Genomic DNA, 8,368 nt, shown 5'->3' with positions numbered 1-8,368 from the left:
TATAGTATTAGTAGTAAGAGCAGAAGTAGTAGTAGAAGTAGTAGTAGTAGTAGTAGTAGTAGTAGTAGTAGTAGTAGAAGTAGTAGTAGTAGTATTAGGTAGTAGTACTCTCTAAATTTGAAAGTCTTATTTTTAAATCTTAAAGTCTTACTTTTAAATCTAACAGAGACTGATATTAGTGACGAACCCTTTGGGATTTAAAATAAGTCTAAGCTAAGACTTGAAATTTTAAGTCCCTGAAAAGGTTTAAAATTTAAGTCAATTGGATTTATATTTCAAGTCTTTTAATATTTATTTTAAACCTTTCTTGGATTCATTTCAAAAATAAATCTAAGCTAAGACTTAAAATTTTAAGTCCCTGAAAGATTTAAAGTTTAAGTCAATTATATTTATATTTCAAGTCTTTTAGATTTACTGGTCTAGCTAAGCCATTAGAACCATTTGGTAAAACTTCCAACCAAATGAACGGCAACAACACTTCAATACTGGTACGTCTGTATTATCAATGTAAAGGCATCGGTAATAAGTAGACTTATACATAATTTAATTAATCGAATTTTTTTTCATATACTTGTATTTTATTGAAATTATTTTAGTTCATAGTTAATGTTTCCCTTATTCATGTTTAATTAAATGGAATTCATACGAAGTAGCGAAATGTCCTAATAACTTGTAATTTATATTTGTAGTATTTTCGAAATGAATTGCATATACCTAAATCATCAGTAATTAAGAAATATGCTGTAAATTCAGAAAAATTGTTAAAAAAACATAGATCTGCACGCACCCCATATTCAATATGTAAATTAATTGGTATCAGCTGGTTCAACTGGAAATATGCCAACAGTCAGTCATCAACAGTTGCAACTGGAAATATGCACATCTTATTGGCGAGAAGTTTAAGTCTTTCCAAGATTTATATCTAGAAGCTGGTTTCGATAAAACTTTTAGTCGAATTCCCAATTTATTAAGTCTTAAAGACTTGAAATATTTTAAGTCTCAAAATTGATTTAAAATTTAAGTCCTAGAAATTAAGAGAGTAGTAATTTTATTAGTAATAGAGTCATTACTAAATGGATCATTGTCACTGTAGTAGTAGAAGTAGTAGTAGTAGTAGTAGTAGTAGTAGTTAGTAGTAGTAGTAGTAGTAGTGGTAGTAGTAATAGTAGTAGTAGTAATATTAATAGTAATATAGTCATTATTAAATGGAACGTCGTCACTGTTATCATCATAATCATCGTCGTCGTCGTCACACTCATTTTATTTTTCATAGTTCAAAGTATATATCTACATACTATTACTACAGCGAACAGGGTAGTAGAAAATTGTGTATAATAAAATACAGATAGCTGATATAAGTTAATATAGGATTTTTTTGTATAAAACGGTAATAGAGACAACAAACACCCATATCAATACATCCGTTATGGTTGTTTTGAATTCTCCAACTTTCAAAATGCGCTATACAAGTAGCCACTATTATTAGTAGTAGTAGTAATCCATTCAATTTCAGAGTGAACATATTGAAAATATTTTGTTGTATCATAATTCTGGGGCATCTCACCTCCATTCTCTCTTGAAATACATTCACTGTCCCATGTTTCAAATCTGCCACGTTTTATTTAATATTGAGCCTGATATTAGTTCTTAATATTTCATGAAACTGTAATAATAACTCCTACAAATTTGTAATATTAAAAAATAATATTTTTCTCCACACACCATGTAAAATTGGCTATAGCTGAAACAAAATCTTATTTGATACTTTATATTCGCAGGCGAGAAAATCGAGATATTTTTTTTTTTTTTTTTTTTTAATCAGATATCAGGATAAATAAACTGATCTTTATAGTTAGAGTAATGCAGCAAAATACATAATAATTGAATAAAAGAAAATACAAATACATTTAAAAAAAACTATTACAACAAACATTAGACCGAACAAACAATTACACTACCCTGAACGGCAAAAAATATGGTCCATTTTGGGTTGGTAAAGAGTCGATTTGGCGTTGTGACTGAGGCGTTTCGAGTTCCATCCTTTCATTTTTACCTTTCATATTTTCTCTTGTACTGAACCATATATTCATTATATTGCAATACAGACACTAAAGGCAGGTTTGGTACTTTCAATTAGGATTAGAACATGATATGGAAAAGAATTTGAATAATTCATAGATAGCCATCAGTGTTAACAGTAGTAAACAGAAAATGAGCAGTGTTGTAGATAGTTATGGAAAGCTTTTAAAGGATGATCCTATCCTTGCAATAAGTTTGTTTGTATGAAAGCAGAAAACAACATGATACACAGAACGGCGAAAGTTTGAAACAAATCGAACCAATAATTACAAAGTTATGAATGTCAAGAACGGGAGTAGACTAAAACTGCAAGAGTGCACTAGAATGGCAGAAGATAGAGTGAAATAGAGAGATGTTGCAATCAACCTCCGAACCGGGAGAAGATACTTCGATAGATAGATAGAATGTTTGAAATATGGGATCACTATGTCAATCTCAAATTGGCAGTTCGATCAGCTGATTGTGACGTAGTCGAGGGTAGCTCTCCCGTTTGTAATGGTCCTCATGGACAAAACAAAAATCATGATATCATTGATTTCTGTTTTTCTCATTAGTGGCTTCGCCCTTAAGGCACTACTCAAAATATATTATGGATAGCACATTATTATAGGTCTCCTAAAGAGAACAGTCCCTCCTGAGTTACACATTTGTGAACAATTGAAATTTTAGTTATTCTGTGTGTTGGAACAAGTGGAAAATTTGTCTGCAGCTGCATCACAAAAACATTACAGATTCAGGATATGAAAAGCTTTTTCCATATAAACTCAAAAAAGTCGCAAAATTTTTCATTTTTGGTCCAATTTTATTTAAACTATCACCATTTTAGTTTCCTCTAGAGTAATTTGCAATCAAGGTTAGATTTCCCTCTAATATTAAATGCGAAAGGATATGTGTTTCTTTATTAAATAGAGTCATTACAAATTTGTGTAATACTTCATATGGAAAAAAATATTCAAGGCTAAACCATAATAAGGAAACGAAGTTGTAATCAATTTAGATAGTTATGACATTTCTTTTAAATATCACATTGAAAGGAATTTACGGTTGTACAGTTGGTGATCATCACAAAATGTTGCATACTATATCAAGGTGGCTGTTGTATTATTTTAGGCCGTCAGTCCAATTAGTACTTGAATGTGATATAGAAAATAGATTGGGATTATTGTTTAGATAGTCATTACAATTATTTACAGTTATTTTACATGGTGAATAAATAAAACAAACTAACAAACAAACAAACAATTCTTCATTAGGAGAAGAACATGTGAATATTAAAGGGACTTTAACATTGTTCAGATGAGAGAAAATGGTGCTAAGGTAGTGAATTCAATGCTAGATGTGCAATTAAAGATGATCTGAAAGTTTGAGTGAAAACATACCGTTATTAATGATACAAAATTGGGCAAAAACTGATCTGATCGCTTCGTTACTTCTCTCAACTATATTATTACAATTTTAGGGTGAATTTAAATCGCAACGCAGCATGGAATTGGCTTTATATACCATTCCAGACATATAAGTGTTGACAGATTTTTAAAAGCCTGTTGTTTGTCTTAGTTTCATAGAAAAATGGTTGGTAAAATTCAAAAATAGTTGGGACAGTGACGTCTTCTAAGAAAACCATAAATATCTTTGTGGTTTGAGAATTTTTTTCTAGAAGGAATATCATAAGTAACATTTGATACAAAAAGTTGCGCAGTTTCTTCATTAAGGTTACCGAGTCACTTTATCATTAACAACCATTTGAATATCATTATGGAATATAATGTAAGCATTGAACGTAGTGTGGAAAACAGATATGTATTGCTTTAGATTGCTATAACAACTTTTGGATATGAACAAAATATTATAAATTCTGAATATTATCTGAGAAGGTTAAGTTTAACTCGGTCATTTGACAATCTTTTGAATATGAAACAGAGTCGTTAAAAAAACTTTGTGAATATCATACATGAATACCAGTTGTATTATTCAGACAATCATGGCATATTTTTGAATATGATAAAGACAACTTACCGAAAAGAGACAGGTCAAGAGGAAGATTGATACCGGTGAATCCATATTGGTAGGTTGCACCCCACAAGGGGGTAAACTTACACCCCAAGTTCACGTAAAGTTATATAGCGGGGTGTGGTGGACTTCAAAAGAGGTGTGAATTTGCACCCGAAAACTCTCCTGCCGGGAATCAAACGCTCCAAACTCTCCAAATCTGTCCCAAGATCTTGAAAATTGTATTAAAAAGTTTAATATCACCTTCCTTGTGTAACAAATTAAATGAAATAAAAGTTTGAGAAGATTGTACTTCTGCACTTCAGAGCGGCACGCCCAAAAGTTAGCATGCACGCACTGTATTGCGCGCACAACCGTATGCAATATCGTGTGCTGTGTGGGTAATCTTATCAAACATATTCATATCACATATTTTAAGGTGTACAGAATATGATACTGCACTTTTTTCCTCATATGAATTTACTCTACTCGTTACACGCCCAAGTTTTCTTTGAGAAGCCTTCACGCCGCTTTGCGTTTTAACAAAACACCAGCTCCGGTCTGTGAGTTTGTCATGCAAATAAACTGTTCGCTGTCGCCGGTTGTGGAAAAATAGACATGTAGAAATGATTATGATGATTTGACCCCTTTGTTAATTTTAGTGAGAGGCGAGACGAGGGAGTTCTATTGACCAGATTATGGACGACTTCTTTATCGGTATTTGCTCCAAATGCATCGAATTCTTTCCTTTGTACATACACAGTTTTATTTCATATCTCCTCGCTGAGAACACAGTTGTCATTTTCTCGGCATATATAGATTTCACACTTTTTTCTTCTGGAATGATGTGCTCTAATTTCAAACGTCTCCATAGCCCATGCGTCTTGCAATATATTATGACAAAGCAGAGTAGCAAACTGACGTTAACGCTTTAAATGATAATAACAATCATAAGCTTTTTGTCCTATACTTATCTGTTTGTTAACATATGAGTTTTAAAAAAAAGGAAAATAGAAATAGAATAATAACAATAAAGCAAATGCTAAAAAGCAGTGATCCCAGTTGTCCATTGGGCCCCTTCTCAAATGTTTCTTAAACAAATGAGAATCATATTTGATGTCGTTTGATTTTGGTTTATAATTTTCGTTTCAATATAAATGTTTTTGACCATACATTGCAGGTAAATAACATTGTGAAATGAAGAGGGATTACATTATAAACGTAATACGATGTATAAACAAACTTGAATCCATCAGTAATTCAACATTGTTAAGAAATTGAGAGAAATTCAAATTAGATTACGAACAGTATTGACAGAATAGAAGGAGTGACATGCTACAGAGAGCACCATGCATCAATATGATAGACATAACAAACACCAACGTTTAAAAAAAATCTTAACGATAAATATCAATTAAAAATTAAGTTTGAAACTTGTTGGGGAAAAAAATTATGGTTCGATCGTGGCAAGTGAGAGTTATAATACTGGTTAATTCTCATTTAAATGAGAGGACATTGTACAGCTGCAGTCAGTCATGATATAAGTGGATTATTTTTTTAATAGAGATTATCGTGACCCCGGCAAAAGGATGAAATCACAAAACAGTATGACTAGAATGACCATGACCTCAAACTGATATGATTATCAGTGCGTATATCAACAAACAATTATATAAATTCGATATGAAATAGCATCTCCATGGATATTGTGGAATCTTGCTAGCCACCAGCCTAGCGGTTTTTGTAGAACTTGTGATACATTATGGAATGTTTATGTTTTCCTAACTTGCAGATTAATGATTCACGGTTCACGATTATCTTTTTTCCTCATTCCCTTGAATAAACATGCACTAAAACCACACAGATATTTGATATAAGATATGTTAGAGTAACTGTGTGACAAAGATACACATATCTGTTTGATCATGTCATATTTTATGCATACTACAACAAACAGATGACAGGACCTGTATAAAAAGGTAAGTTTGTTTAGCATAGACAGTATAGACACTTGGTTGTTTCAATAGTTGGCACCCATAGATGCGTCAGATAAGGGCATTGATATTAATCTGATCAGCTCTCTGCTTCCAAGATGTCAGTGTTCTATATTGTACAAGAAAAACTACATGTACTTTTAACAGGAACATCGAATAATATAGCCCCAAAGAATAAGTGTAGGTATTCGGAAAAGTTCAGAAATTCGGAAAAGTTCAGACGTATTCATGCCTTTTGATGTACAATATTCCTTACGAAAGTGTACAAGAGATATATGAATGGAGATACTCTTGGCATGATGTGTTGTCTTTTAGCATGACATCGGGCGCAGCCATTTTCTTGAAAATGAGACGTACTAGTTGAAGTTGTACATGTATCCTGCACCAAGCTTTCGTTGGAAAGACTTTTTGAATCAATAAAAAACCCATTACCTTTTAATAAAAAACATCAAAGCTGAGAAGATAGAAATTATATTTGCTGAAAAATATATAACAGGGGAACAATTGTAACTAAAAACACTAGAATATAGCAGTTGACAAATCTATTTCATTTATGAGAAAACCTTCATTCTAGAAGAACACCAACTTATTTATGTTATTTGCGTTCTGGAAATTGCAGTACAAAATATATTAGCAGGTGAATGAAATGCTTCATCACCACACACACGCCTGTGAAAGAAGCATCCAAAAGTTTGAATACCGGTACATTTATTTGATACACGACTTCAGCACAGTACGTCATGCAATCAAGCAAATGGCGATGCCCATGTCGTACTGAGAAACTGTGCATTATTCTGGCTTTATGCGTCTTTTTTACGCATTGATGGGGAATCCTGTAGGTTAATGGGCAAGAATATAATAAATCTCTCAGAATAGGTGAATGTATTTCTTGGGGTGAGGTTTCCTTTAATGTACTATAGTTATCGCTTGCCAATCAGAGCCTATAATCTAGCGCTCTCCTCACAAACTTTGAAAAAGATTCGTCTGAATAGATTGAACGCTAGACATTGATTAAACTATGAACTTTGTAACATCTAAAAATATCGTGGTATAATTATCCTGCATAAGATGGAGTCGGCGTACGCCCCCCCCCCCCCGCCCGTCCCTCCATACCCTATTTTGAAGCCCAGAAAGAAGTAGAAGAAGAAGAAGAAGAAGAAGAAGAAGAAGAAGAAGAAGAACAAGAAGAAGAACAAGAAGAAGGGGAAGAAGAAGAAGAAGAAGAAGAAGAAGAAGAACAAGAAGAAGGGGAAGAAGAAGAAGAAGGAGAAGAAGAAGAAGAAAAGGAAGAGGAAGAAGGAGAAGAAGAAGAGGCTGAATGGGAAGGAAAAGAAGAAGAAGAAGAAGGAGAAGAAGGGGAAAAAAAGGAGAATATAATAAGAGAATAATTGTATGAGTAAGATTGGCGACCTTATTTGTTCCAGCTATATAGGAGATGTGGGGTACATGTATGTACCACGCCACACGTCAAATGACCAAAAGAGGATGAAATGTAGTCGCAACCGTTTCTTAATTTCCCAGAAAACTATAGGAATTTGCACAAAAATGAAATTAACAGTGAATTAAAAAATCAAGAGAAAACATATTACCATCATAAGCAATTGTAACACAAGCATGTACCCTCTAAAAAGCCTAATTGTTGTGAAGCGGGGCTCAAGTATTTGCAAAAGAAATGAAAGGGAGAGGAGGGGGTATCGAAAACTGAAAGGAATAGTAATATACACTCCCCTTTCTCTCGCATTTTATGTCCAACATGTTTACAGACGTTCAGAAATTATATTTCAATATCCTCGTGAGTCCCCTATTGATATATGTGTGAACACGACAATGACATGTTATTTATAACGGGCATATGATTTCTATAATCCTGTAGGCAATGCAACAGGAACTGTAATTGCTCTCATTTTGGTTTCTGGCAAGTCTTCGCGAATTGGGTTTTGCTTGCAAAATTCTGCGCCCCTCCCACTATAACACCAGTGATCCTTGGTAGCTGTATATAGCCCATGCTTCGGCACTGCCCACAGTTCCATTCGAATACCTACGCATTTTAACTGGGTGACTCTGGGTATTGGTGATAATGCATTATTTTGTATACAAATGTCCTTATTTAATTGTGTTTTTAATTTTCTCCTCTAAATTACGTCTTTCTCTACTGCTACTGTTTTTCATCTACATTACTTCTTTTTTTCAGGAACCTATATTATACAGGCATTGCTTTTTAATAGCTTCCTCACATTCTACTTAATCAATTATATGCATTGAGAGTCATTGAGATGTGCTCATGTATACTACAATTGTATTGTATA

This window comes from Strongylocentrotus purpuratus, unplaced genomic scaffold (assembly GCF_000002235.5).
Source record: "Strongylocentrotus purpuratus isolate Spur 01 unplaced genomic scaffold, Spur_5.0 spur5_scaffold_17, whole genome shotgun sequence".
NCBI classification, from domain to species: domain Eukaryota; kingdom Metazoa; phylum Echinodermata; class Echinoidea; order Camarodonta; family Strongylocentrotidae; genus Strongylocentrotus; species Strongylocentrotus purpuratus.
The sequence above is the reverse complement of the archived record's forward strand: the minus strand, read 5'-3'. Positions refer to the sequence as shown.